A 14,467-nucleotide genomic window follows, 5' to 3' on the forward strand; every position below is an offset into this window, starting at 1 on the left:
CGCCGGGGGCTCCGGCGCGCGCAGCCGCACAGCGCAGCCCCGCGGGGCGCGAGTTGTGAGCCTGGAGCCTGGAAGGAAGCGAGGATTTGGGGGAAAGCGGGTTCCTGCTGGGAGCCTTGGCCGGACGCAGTAGGGCAGATGCCTTCGTCCTGTTGTAAGCCCCGATATCTTAAAAAACAAGTAGAAATCATAATAAATGACCTGGGTTTGGGTTGTGATAGAAGGAGCCCTCACCCCTTGCTAGGAGATGCCACCTTTCTGGAAGGAAGTAGAGAAGGAATGCAGAGCTTAAAAAATGTTCATGACCCAGTAGCTCCTGTTCTAGGACTACGTATGTGTAATATATAATATTCTAATCATATGTAATAGTAAGTGTTCCTAGAAAAGTGTATATATATTCACTATGTATGTGTAATGTATGTATATATTTACATACACATACACATTTGATGGAATACATTGCTGCAGCTTTAAAAAAACACATGCTTGCAATGAATATTTGATAAGGATTAATTTCAAGTAAAAATAAAAAACAGAAGTAAAACTAAATAGAAGTTAGCCTAATTTAGCAAAATGTATGTAAATATGTGGGGAGCAGAAGGGGAGGAGGTAGCACAAGTGGGTTTGGGGTGATTTAAAATTTTCAAAACATTTTTGTATTTTTCAGCTTCCTCTCAAGTAAGATGTATTATTATTATTATTATTATTATTATTATTATTTAAAACCTAGTTAAGTCTAATATACTTTTCTTTTCTTTTCTTTTTCTAATATACTTTTCAATCTGTGGTTGGGAATCCATATATGAGAAGGGCTGACAAGTTATACAGTGGCAGGTCAGTACCCCTAAACCCAACGTTATTCAAGCGTCTTCTGTACATGCAGAAAAAGGCAAAAACTGAATTTACAGTGTAAGCAGCACCCAGATCAAGAAACGAAACCCTACCTGCACATCCAGAAGCTCCCCCTTCCTATCCCCTTAGTCACTAAACCCCCACTTCTGACCTTTCCTGACCTCTAATAGCAGAGTTTTGCCTATTTTTATGCTTTACATAAAATTAATCATACAGTAAGTGCTTTTAAAAAAATCTATATAGTAATCAAAATTATTTTTATGAAATTCCTTCATATAGTTTGTAGAGTCATTTTTCTTGCTGTGTGGGACCCTAACTCATTAAGTTTATCCATCCTACCGTTGATGAGCATCTGTGTATTTTCTAGTTTAGAACTATTGTAAATAGTGCCACTTTTGGTAAAAGTATGCCTCTTTGTAAGTATTTGCATGCACTTGTGTTTGAGTTTATTCCTAGGAGTGGAATTGCTGGCTTGAGAGAAATGACCCAAAGTGGTTGCACCATTTTCTACTCCTTCCAGCAATGTATGAGCATTCCTGTTGCTCCACATCCTTCACCAACACTTCCTATTTTTCATCCTTTCCATCCATTCTGATGCATGTACAGTGAACAGTATTTTTACAATCAAAAGGAAAAAAAACCCCCGCATCTATTTAATAAAAGCCTAATATGCAAATTGTCCCCTCGGGTGGTTGTTGGACCAGGAGTTCGACCACTCGCTATGACGTGTGCTGATCACCAGGGGGTGGCACAAAACATGGCAGGCGTCAGCAATGCGCTACGACCTCTTGCCGGCTACCTGGGGGCGGGGGTGACAGGGACGGAGGTGCAGTGAGAATGTGGGGTGTCTGTCGAGCTCGCTCTCACTCCCCCTGCTACCCTCCCCCGGGGACGCCAGGGCTCGCACGCTGGGGAAGCCTCCACACTCAGGTGCTGGGTGCCCACGAGGAGCCCTCCTCGAACCCATGTGGCCTCTTCTGGGTGAGCCAGGCCGCAGCCGCCGGGACCACAGGGGCCGGTTGGGCTCTCTGTGGGTTTGCACAGGAGCCGGTTTGCGAGGCCAGCTAGGAGAGAGTGCAGCGCCCGCCCGGCTTCTGTGTGGCACTGTTGGGTGGTCTAGAGGCCCACACTGAGCCCCTGCCTGCAGCATCTGGCCGTGCTTACCACATCTCCTCATGGGGACTCAGGCAGAGGGGGATGTGCAGGGGCCCAGGGGCCCAGGTGCTGCTCAGGGCCCAGGGGTTAGCTGGGACCTGCCCTTCCATGCCAGACGCTCGTGCTTCGATCGCTAGCCAGGCCTAGGGACCGCACTTGTGCACGAATTTCATGCACCGGGCCTCTAGTATTTACATCAAGAGAAAGTTATGGGAGGAAATAGCTACAAGGCTAGAATTTCAAAATAATTCAACTAATGTTTATTTCATATTTATTTTTTGGGACATTGTACTTGGCTAGTTAGGGATATAGTCCCTCTCCATCAAGAAGCTCAGTCCAAAGAGAGAGTAAGAGACATGGAAACAAATAACTATAATACACATTAGTAAAGAAACACACAGATAAAGAAGCACTTTATTCTGGTTGGATACGTTAGGGAAAATCTGGCTAACTCTACTTCTCTTCAAGATGGAGCTCAGGCCTCAGTATCTCCAGAAAGGCTTCTGGAACCTCCCTTGTAGATGGCTTACGTGCCCTTTTCCATGTTTTTCAAAGCATCTTCCTCTGTGTTACTTTGATCACTGTCCTAGTCATGCTGTGCTATAATTGTCTATTTGTGTCTGATTCTCTTGCTAGTTCACAAGCTCTGTGAGGTCAGAGATGGGCTTTCATCTTTATATCCTTCACATTAGCACAGTGCCTGACCTAGAGTGGGAGCTGGATAACTATGAATAAAGGTCTAAAGACCACTCCCATACCTTCCCGTTCCTAGTATAGGGACTAGAAAGCCCTTATACAACGTTCACACTATAGAATGGAAATTGACATATTAAAACACAGTGAATTTTAGCAATAAATTTATTTTAAACTTAGCAATAAAATATCCATTTTTAACTATTAAATTAACCAAGATATTTTTTATTATTTATAACCAATATTTTTATAAAGGGCACAGTGAAGCAGGAAGTGAATTATAATTTGAGCAATAATTTTTACAATTTTATTTTTTTGATTGTCTAAAGTTTTACATATGTCTCCTTTTCCCCCAATTGACCTCCCCCCCCTCCCCCAAGCCATTCCCACTCCGGGCAAGCCCCCACCGCCCCAGTGTCTGTGTCCATTGGTTATGCTAATATGCATGCATACAAGTCTTTTGGTTGCTCTCTAACCGCCTCCCCCTCCCCTGCCATTTATCTCTGGATCTATTCTTGTTCATCAAATTATGTTGATCATTATATCCCACATATGAGTGAGATCATGTGATATTTATCTTTCTCCGAACTGGCTTATTTTGCTTAGCATAATGCTCTCCAGTTCCATCCATGGTGTTGCAAATGGTAGAAGTTCCTTCTTTTTTTATAGCGGCATAGTATAATTGAGCAATCTTATTGAGGAAAGCAATAAGATAATATGTACAAATTACCTAAAAAATATTCCTACCTCTAATGCAATAATCCAAATTTTAAGGCTCTATTTTGGGGAAATAATCATAAAAACAAAAAAGTTTTACACATCAAGCTATTCCAACATTTTTGGTATTAGTTAAAAAACAAGGTGCTTGACCACAGGGCCTAATTAAGCAGGTTATGATGTTCATGGTGAGGTGTTGGGCTGTAGTGGAAAGGATGCCCTTGGAAGCAGAGAGAGCAGGTTCAAACCCCCTAACATCCTCACTTTGCCACCTAAGAGCCGTGCAATTGATTTCAGACCTTTGTTTTGTAAAGTGAGAATGATGATAATTTACTGTTATGATTGATGTGAAGATTATTATATCATTACTAGAGGCCTGATGCACGAAGATTTGTGCAAGAATGGGCCTTCCTTCCCCTGGCTGTCAGCACCACCTTCACTCTGGCTGGAACCGCCTTTCTGCCTTCCCACGCTGCCCAGAGGCCTGGAGCGGCTGAGGCAGTGCAGAATGCCTGCATCGTCACCATGGTGATGACGCAAGCGTCCTGCCCCACCCCCGGCCGCTTGGCACCTGTGTATGCAAACCATCTTTGTTGGGTTAATTTGCATCTTCACTCCTGATTGGCTGGTGGGCATCGCAAAGGTCAATTTGCACCTTACTCTTTTATTAGTGTAGATAAGGCTTTCTATCATTGATGTATCTATTAAAATAATGCTTATGAAGAAGAAACACCTACAGAGGAGTGAAATCATGCCAGCTTTTAGTTTTCTGAATTTAACTTTACCTGTGAAGCAATACCTCTATTGTTCTTCCAGTAAAGACAGAAGGTGTAATTAATCGTATTAACCAAATTTACCAAAAACTTGAGTGAATTATTATTTATTTAAAAAATATATTTTATTGGTTTTTTTACAGAGAGGAAGGGAGAGGGATAGAGAATTAGGAACATCGATGAGAGAGAAACATTGATCAGCTGCCTCCTGCATACTCCCTACTGGGTATGTGCCCGCAACCAAGGTACATGCCCTTGACCAGAACCGAACTCGGGACCCTTGAGTCCACAGGCTGATGCTCTATCCACTGAGCCAAACCGGTTAGGGCTTGAGTGAATTATTTTAATGATATTTTCTTAGCATTGAAATAAAGAGGTGAAACACCTTGTTCAGATTGAAATTATTTCATCAGAATTCTGGAGGAAAAAAATGATCAGAATTATAGTTTTTCCTTTTATTATTCAAGTTTCCTATAATAAACACGCCTGTCATAATTCAGAACAAATATTAAAAATAAATTGAGGAAGAAACAATGATGGTGCAAAAATATATTAAGAGTTTAGAGAGAGAAAAATTGTGGTTTGGAAACAATCCTGCCATTATTATTACTATTTAAAAATTTTTTTAAAAATATTTTAATTGATTTTGTTTAGAGAGATAGGAAGGGAGAGGGAGAGAGAGAAATATCGAAGTGAGAGTGCAACATCTATCAATTGCCATCAGTTGCCTCCTGCATGCCTCCTACTAGGGATAGAGCCTGCAACCCTAGCATGTGCCCTGGTCAGGAATTGAACCAGCAACCTTTTGGTGCATGGGATGATGTCCATCTAACTGAGCCACACTGGCCAGGCCAAGAATCCTGTCATTATCGATGTCACAAATGGTCAAAAAGGCTAAAAAACTTTCCAAAAATGGTTAGTTGATGCTTATAATATTTATGGACAACAATCATATTAGTTCACTACTGAAGAACAGGGAAGGGAATCCACTTACATGGAATCAAAAGACTAGTATAATTTGGGTTTCCCATCTTCTAGACCTATTACTCTGAATCTAAAGAGAAGTACAGAGTCTTTGTTCTTAAAATGGTGGGAATCATTCCCAGCAGGAATAGTAAATAACCCTATAAAATTAAACTGTTTACTCTATGGCAATGTTGATGGTCAGAATAATAGCCGCTTCCCCAAGAATTGTTTAATTTCAATGGGGTTTAATTACATTTATGGTTTACTTTCTTAAATATTTTTTTCACAAAAATTTTGAGCCTAATACAATGGTTTGTTTCTCTTTGATAAGAGGCAACATTGTCTGGTAATGTGTTATACTATGTGACAAGAAACTGATTTGGGGAGTTATTTAAATTACTCCTTGGCATAATAAAGATATAAACTCTTTCTACTTGATATTAATAAAGAGTTTGCAAACAATATTTTTAAGTGAACATGATATTCAATATATTGACTTAAATTGAACTCTGAGACAGTTCTAATATGATATGATTCCACATTAGTTTCCATATTTAAAAAATCTTATTCTAAATAACCTGAAGTGTAACCTAATAATCTTCAAGTTGTTGATGGCTAATAAAAAACCTTTTGAATCTCTAGTATAATCTATTCTATTCAGGTTTATAAAAAAGAACCAGGCTATGGATTACATACAAAGTCAAATCTCATGAAAGGAATTTTCCTTACTATATTAAGTGATATTTTAAGGCTGACTTTAATATCTAGTCTTCAAAGACATCCTCCTTGAGCATTTTTATTAGAAAATTTCCCCCCCTTTAAAATGCTGTTTAATTATAGTTTTTTGGTTCTGTGGCATTTCTTTGTGTTAGCCTACCACAGTGTTCATCTGTTATAGCAAGCTGCTACTGCATGCATCCAACTATGTACGAGATGGGAATGGCAAGCCCAGGGAGATCAGTAAAGAAAAACCTGCTTAAGGAAACCTCAGATCTGTCAAGTGAATTGTGATACTGACCAGAAGCAAGTGACCATCTTATTAAATAAGTAATAGTTCCATTTTTAGTAGTAACAGTATTACTGTACTGGTAATATTTTTATATTACACTATGTAAAATATAAATTCTGTTCTCCTTTCTGGAAAAAATTAATCTTTATATTTTATTGACTATAATAAAATATTGTCCTGCTCCTTTCCATAAATATTGATGCGTCGTACCCTCTTATTTGTTTTGGATTGTGGTTCTGTGCTTTCAACAAATAGTATGCATTGTCTTCAGTAGCGTACTGTACATTGCTTAGTCATACTCCGTTTTGAACCCCAATGACATCAAAGTTGTAAGAGTAGAAATCTGATAGACAATTTGGTATTAAAATGAAAGGTGTACACACAAGTAAAGAGTTCAGGTAAATTTGAATTATTATATTTATGTAGATGAATAACACAACTCTCCAAATTTTCTTGGAGGTAAATTTGCTTTGTAAAATAGAAAATCATTGCTATTATTCCTGCATCCCATTCCCTTTCCCACTGTATTTTTTAGTTAATATAGAATTGTTCTTTTTTTTTTTTTTTAACACACGCTGTGAAGATTAACAGAAGTTCTAGGTGGTTGGAAACAAGTATAATAGGAGGTCAACAGGGATGTCCTGGGCCTTGGCTCAGCTACAAAGCTGTGCACAGAAGGTGATGAGCTCATGTATTTTAAGTTCAGGAACCCCCTGTAGTCAGGCCAGCCTACTACCCCACTCCTCTAATCCGTCTTTTCACTTTCCACAGTTTCAGTTACTCAAGGTCAACCTTGGTCCCAGAATAGTACCTGCACATTCAACTATGAACATTTGTCATGGCTTGGTGATCCAGGTTCACCAAAGCAGATGATCCTCCTTCTGATGGATTGTTAGAATGTCAATAGTAGCTAAAGTTACATCATAATCCCCATACCACTCACCTCACTTCCTCTAATCACATTGGCACTGTATCATCTCATGTCATTACAAGAAGGGTGAGTATAGTACAATAAGATATTTGGGAAAGAGACCACATTCACATAACTTTTATTACAGTCTATTGTTGTTATTGTTCTAGTTTATTATTAGTTACTAGAGGTCCGGTGCACAAAATTCGTGCACGGGTAGGGTTCTTAGGCTGGCTGGTGATCAGGGCTGATCTGTGGGGTGACCGGTAGGGTGATCGGGGCCCCTGCTTGCACCCACCTTGGCTGGCCTGGTGCCACCCGCTCGCCAGCCCCGCCCCCTGCCGCTGCCGGTCGGGGACTGTGGGCTGGGGGCAGCTCCTGCGTTGAGCATCTGTCCCCTGGTGGTCAGTGAATGTCATAGCGACCGGTCATTCTGGCAGTCGTTCTGTGGTTCAGTCAATTTGCATATTAGGGTTTTATTATATAGGATTATTATTAATCTTTTATTGTGCCTAATTTATAAATTAAACTTTATCATAGGTTCATATGTATCGGAAAGAACATAGTATACACAGGGTTTGGTACTGTCTGCAGTTTGAGGCATCTACTTGGGGTTTTGGAACATATTCTTCATGGATAAGGGGGGACTAGAATACAGGGAAATAGCCCTACCACTAAACAGTCCCAAACTACCCTATCCCTATTCCCTGAAATATAAGGAAAGGGTGAACAGAGAGGGGGTTAGCTTTTTGTGAATCAGAATAATCTCTCCCTTCACCCATTCTCACTGTAAAAGAGTGCCGGAAGTCAATTCCAGCATGTCAGCAGGGCTGAATCATCTAGGAATGACTAAAGGCATTTCCCCAAACCTGAAAAGGATACATAAATACATAAATTGATTACTTGCTGCCAGCTGAGGGCATCTCAATCTACATGTTATTGCCTCCTGTTGGCCAAACACCTGAACAGCCGAAGGCAATTCCCCAATCTGACAATGGATTCTGTACCTAACCCTACCCTTTGATGTATATATCTACCCCACCTTAGGGCAAATTGTGCTAATAAAAGGCAAGGGGTCCTGAGATGAGAAGAACTTAGTTCCTTTAGCTAAGTCTTCTCTGACTCCCCATGATGCCTTTCAAAATTATGTTTCATCTCTGGACTCTTATTTAATTTACGCACAGCGCTTCTCCAGATTTCTGAACCCTTCTTGATGCCGGATCAAGACCACCGGCATTAAAGGAGGAGACAGAAGATACCTTTTCCTCTCAAAGTCCAGAGAAGAGCCCTTAAGAGAATTGCTCATGAAGTTGAGAGATGCTCAGTCTTCCCCCTCTACTAGTTTGGAGACTGGTGATTGTCTCATCTCTGCTTTATCCCAGACCAGCAGAGTGCTCTATATTCCAGGACAAGGAAAGGGGGCAGCAGAGAGAATGCCTAGATGAGGGAAGGAGCACTACAGTAGCTCACAGTTTCCCCTCCAAGAGAGACTGCTAGCTGACCCCTTGTGGAAGAGGTCAAATAGCTGTAAGATATGCCTCCAGGAACTGGGTGGCAGGGAGGCACCTCAAGAACCCTCACCAGTGAGGGAGCCAGAAGCTGGAGTCGCTTCTGTATACAGAGCATCAAAAATCTTTCAGGATTAACTAGAGAAACAGCAGCATCCTAAGGAAAGAAATTGCAACCTTCCGAAAGGGAGCCATGCAAGGTATCTACTTCCCCATTCCTCCTCCTGTCCTAACATCAGACGGAAAGCACCAGAAAGGAGAGGAAAGGGTGTAAAGAGTAGAGCACTTTAACCCTCTAAACCGCCCTCCCCCCCCCCCCCAACAAATCCCAAGATTGTATAGTTATATGGGGAGAAAAATCATGCCTAAAGGGATTTTTATTGAAGATTAATTTTGTTGGCAGTGATGCTAGGTGGCTCCTGTTTTAGTACCCAATCTTTAAATTATGAATAAAATAAAAGTTACTAAAAATCCACCCATCATTAGAAAGCTGTTGGATATTCACATATCTACCAAGGTACAAATACGTTTGGAGATAATGCTGGGATCCCAGACAGACGCTCTGGCAATAAGACTGAGCCTATAAATATCAGATGTAGTGTGTCATACAAAACCACATAGCAGTTTTGAAGCATCATGATGTTTGTTTGTTTGTTTTCTAAGCAGATCCAGCTGTTGATCTTGGGCTACTTTCATAGCATCTCAAACAAAATTCTTTTGTTTGGCATTTCCGAGTGTTACATCACTGAGTTATAGGTTATATCATACCAGTCACAGAATGCTATGTAAAATTTGCAGTGAGGTACATTATATATACATATATGTGTATGTGTATATATATATATATATATATATATATAATGTACCTCTGCAAATTTTACATAGCATTATATATATATATAATATAGATATATAAATATAAATATTTATATATCTATATATATAAATATAGAAACTCATTCCAATATACATAGATGTGTGTGCAAGAGATAAGTACAGAGATTGGCCATTTGCCATTGTTATTAAGAGGAAAAGCATGCACACTGAGAGTTTTAACAAATTACAAATGCCAGGGAGAAAATAATATGGCTGTGTTTGAAAAGATCATGCTATTTACTTGACAGGCTCTGCCAGGGCATAGTTACAGCTGTGGCCCTGCTTTGCAGATCATTTAAACAGGCTTTTCTTTATGTCACTGACACTTTAGTCACATCCACAGAGCTTTGCTATCAGTAAATAATAGTTATTATGTGTGAGAAGATAGCCTATGAGCAGCTCCCATGTTAATAACACCACAAATAAATCAATGGAAACACACACATTAATTAAATGGTTTCTGTTTATTTTTTCCAATTGGTTAACATCATGAGACCTGTTAAATAAAAAAGGATTATAATTTTAAAAATTATGAGCAGTGATGTCTGTGTGTATAAAAATGAGGTTTGTCTTTTTATTTATTTTTTAAAATTTCTCTTTATTGTTGAAAGTATTACAGATATCCCCTTTGATTTCCCCATTGAGGACTCTTTTTAATGTGTTTTATTAATTCTCTCTTTTTTATCTTTATATTCTCTATGGTTGAACATTTCTCATTCCTTATGTCCTATTAACTTTGTATTCATCTACCTAAGGAAACGTGGGGTGGTGTAGAGTCAGATAGTCTGGTTTTGAGTGTTACTACTTCCTAGCTGTGTCTGTTGAAGTCTCTGAGATTCACTCTCTTCATTTACAATAATACCTACCTCCCCAACAGTTTTGTGCAGATGAAAGGAAATCATGAACATAAAGGTAAGCTATGTAAACTGTGAAACATCATACCAACGTCATATCCAAAGGTCCATTTCTCCCAGGTTAGTCTCTAATGGAGACTGAACTTTCAAGTAACTAACCACGGAAATAAGCATGGAAATGAATCGTGGTAGGGCTCAGCGGAAACATGTATTACTTAAAACTCTCTTCTGCTTTTCCTTCTTTTAGCTTTCATGGAGCGTGATGAGGGCTTCTGATCATGTTTGTTTTAGTGAAAATCCCTGTGGTTGTTATTGTAGCTGTTGTTCTAGTGATGTCAGAAATATTAGAAGCCAATCACAGGCAACTAAGAGAAGGGGTCAGCCTATGTAGGTGTGGCTGGAACGTAATAAACATTATTGAATTCATACATATGAATGTACCCAATACCCCCCTCTTATGTTCGTCTTTGGAAATTTAAGAGAGAAATGGCTTGGCATTTGCCTCGAGGCTTTGCTTATCTGCTCTGATCCTGCACTTTGCACTACAGGAGTAGGGGGGACAGCAAAACCCAGATTGAATTTCGGAAGCCTTCCCAAAAGTCGCAGAAGGCATTAATAGGGGGTCTTGTGGCAAAACGATCTCTTGACTTTTTGCAGTATGTGAATAGAATTTCAAATTGCTTTGTTTACAACAAGTTAGTTGGGATTTTCTTTCATTCTTTTGTACTTAAATATAAGGAACACTGATCCTTTAAAAGCTTTTGGGAGGGGCACAAGTTTTTATTTAGCAGTCTGTCACTGAGGTGGGAGACTGGTTCAGAACTGAACGGTATGGTGCTATTGTATGCTTTCATAGGTGTCTGTCAGAAGTTTTCAAGCCTGAAAACTCTGAGGTGAGAGGTATCATTCCTGAGTGGCAAGCAGTGAGCTCCGCAAAAGGCCAATATGGGGCAATGTATAGGCAATGTATAGAGATGGAGGGGAGAAGGGAGGAGGCTGGAGGGAGAATGGCTCCTTTCCTACTCGTGGGTGGATTTTCACTTGGTGTTAAACTTCTGTAGTGACCAAAATACTTCTTTAACTCAGTAAGAAGAAGCCTATGATTTTTAGGAAAAAAGAAATGTTTCAAATTCTAAGTACACAGACCTGTATTGAACAATGCATTAGTGCTGTTTGGTTTGGGTGTTTTTGTATATATTATACAGGTTTGGATTACAATAATTCCTCCCATTTGTATAAGATTTTGCAGTTTTTAAAGCACTTTATGCTCTTAATCCTCACAATAAACATGGATAGAAGGGTACAGATGGCTCCTGACTCACAATAGGTTCACTTTAGACTACTGCTATTATGACCTTTATTATTGTAAATAGACTCTCCTCAGTATTGGCCAAATATCGCCATTGTGACTGCCTAGGTTACAATAAAGCTGAAGCTGCTCCTATATTGATTGGTGCTAGGAGTAAAGTAGAAAAACTTTTGATTTTATGGATGCAGGTATAGATGAAGCGAATCCATATGCATCTGAATTAGTCAACGCTCTTGCAAAAGCATTGTCCATTTATATTGGAAAAATAGCTATCCCAAGATATCAAAGGAAGAAGTTTTTATTGCAAGCAAAAGCTCATTGGGTTGCTTTTAGAATACATTTGGCAAAGCATTAACTGTTAAGGGCATAATCAAATAATTTGCCCACAAAGTCTGCTAAAGATGAAGGTTGCTATGTGCTGTGCATATTTAATGATGATAAAATCAGCAGCAGAGATGAGGAGATGCTGGTGGAGGAGAAAAGGAAGAGAACAGAGAATAAGAAAAACTTTAACTTTCAAAATAATTTCTACCCACTGGACCTGCAATGGTAGTTTTCAGGCAGATGGCCCTAATTTTGATCACAGTTTGAAGGTCTTTAGAGCAGTGAAACATTTACTTGTGTCAGGGAGATTTACCAGAAAAATATCTTTAGTTAGAACCTCTTTGCACTGGTATTTTAGGAAGCCTCAGCCAGTTGATTAAAGAAGAATTCTCCAAGATGGTTATTTAAAACATTGACATTTTCTTTACAAGCTTAGATCATTTGTAAAAACATGTATTTGTCTTTTCATGATTGATTTTGGTATTTTAGAGTATAAAATGGCTCTTCCAGAACACTTTCTTCACTTATAACCTTATAGATAATAAAGGTTTAATTTATGCAAGCTCAATTTGTGAACAATATCTAGGAATAAATTATATTATAAATACCTATTATATTAGGCCCAGTTTATAAATGAGAAACAGACCACAAAGCAGAAAATTACTTGCTGACTTTCCCAAAAAAGGCAGATGGAGTCACATAATGCCAGATTGCTAGGCTGACATTTAATGATGCTTCCCTTTATCTCCCTTACCTGAGAAACACATGTTTTTCACAGACCATCAAGCAAATACATATGTAACATCTGAAGGACTCCAATCTTAATATCATGGCAGCATCAAGTAAATTTGCTGATGGACATATTATATGTTATCAAATATTACCTCAATATCATGGCAGCATCAAGTAAATTTGCTGATGGACATATTATATGTTATCAAATATTACCAACAGTTAATTTCAATTAAAAATTTTTCAGATAAAGACAATTTCATGCAAAAGAAGTAGGCAGTTATCTACCAATATCTTTGAAATAGACCAGTAACCATGTTATTGTTTCAATGGAAAACATGCCCTCCTTCAAACTGAATCTAATCTACCTACCTGAAATTCACCCTTTCCTTTCTTTTTCAGAAACTCATTATTTTCATTGTTCTACACTCTCTCCTTCCTACCTTCAACTTCTATATGCCTAGCTGCTTCTTATGAGCCTAAACAGTCTAACAGGCTCAAGTCTCTCTCATCTTAACACACACACACACACACACACACACACACACACACACACACACACACACACAAACCATTGACTCAGTTATCTCCTCATCTTTCTCCTCCTTAAAAGAGTTCCCCATATTAACTCTCTTCATATTCTCACTTCCCCCCACACTCAAATATTTGTAACCTAGCTTCAGCCTCAACATGCTTTTAGAATTGTTTTCTCACCAAGTCACGGATGACCTCTATTTGCTAAATCTGGTGGTTACTTCTCTATACTTTTTTTGACTTCTCAGTAGCATTTAATACTTCTGACCAACTCTCTCTTTCTTGAATCTTCCCCTTCCCTGGGTTTTCATGTCTGCAAACTCTCGTGGTTCTTCTCCTGTCCCTCTGCTCTTCTGTTTCTCAGTCTTCTTGTTTCTTCCTCTACCTGTGCCTGGAGTTCCTCAAGTTTCCTTCATGGACCCCTTTCTGTTCTCAGTGAATGATTTCTCAGTTTGGATTTCCCTCCCTCAGGCAGAGCCTTAAAACATAAAGGATTAGGTGCATGAAGTTTATTTGGGAAGATAATCCCAGAAAGCAGGAGTGATGGAGCGGGAATACTGAGATACAAAAGGAGGGAAAGACAGTGAAGGATATGTTACTGGGCTGGTAATCATTGTGGACATAGCCTGGTGTTCACTGTCTGTGTGACACAGAATTGCCTCTCTGAAGCACGGTGGGGAACATCCAGCCCTCAGGCCTTATAAGGCCCAGGAAATAATTTGGTCTGGCGCTGCCAAGGCATTAGGGGCGAGTTCATTAAACGTTTGACCAAATATAGCAGGCTGATTTTTAAGTTGATAATTTTGTAAAGCCCCTGAATGATATTACAAATATCCAAGTGGCCCCTGGCAGAACAAAGGTTCCCACCTCTGCTCTAAAGGAAGGGAGGCTGGAGCATTACCCACCAGCTCCCATTGGTTGAAGATTGCCTCCAGGAAGTGGTACTTGGGGGCACTTGTGGCCTGGACTGTTGCCAGTTTTAATGAACTTCCCCAGGTGTGGAGAAAGTTGTGAGGCAGAAAAGTAGAGGTAGGATACTGTCAGAATACAGGAACCTGTTCCCCACCGCTGCATGGAAATGACAGATGAGCCATCAGGGTAGAAAGTAGGGCACAAAAAGCACCGCTCCACAACATTCTAAACGGACTGACTCCCCAATGGCTGACCCACTTTCTGTGTCCCTTTCTCAGAGACGGGCTCCACCATCCTCTCAGGAGCCAAAACCAGTCGCTGAGCAGCTCGCTGATATATATAT

The 14,467-nt window shown here is 39.7% G+C and overlaps 1 protein-coding gene across 6 annotated transcripts in view; it reads left to right on the plus strand.

Moving 5' to 3' along the window:
• The first annotated feature begins 7,121 nt into the window (after positions 1-7,121).
• EHBP1 (EH domain binding protein 1) overlaps positions 7,122-14,467 on the plus strand; it is a 442,179-nt gene continuing 434,833 nt past the window's right edge. For all 6 annotated transcript variants that reach the window (XM_054728303.1, XM_054728309.1, XM_054728302.1 and 3 more), the window contains exon 1: positions 7,122-7,162. The gene's annotated coding sequence lies outside the window, so the exon portion shown is untranslated. The remainder of the gene's footprint in view (positions 7,163-14,467) is intronic.

This window comes from Eptesicus fuscus, chromosome 16, assembly GCF_027574615.1.
Source record: "Eptesicus fuscus isolate TK198812 chromosome 16, DD_ASM_mEF_20220401, whole genome shotgun sequence".
Lineage (NCBI taxonomy): Eukaryota > Metazoa > Chordata > Mammalia > Chiroptera > Vespertilionidae > Eptesicus > Eptesicus fuscus.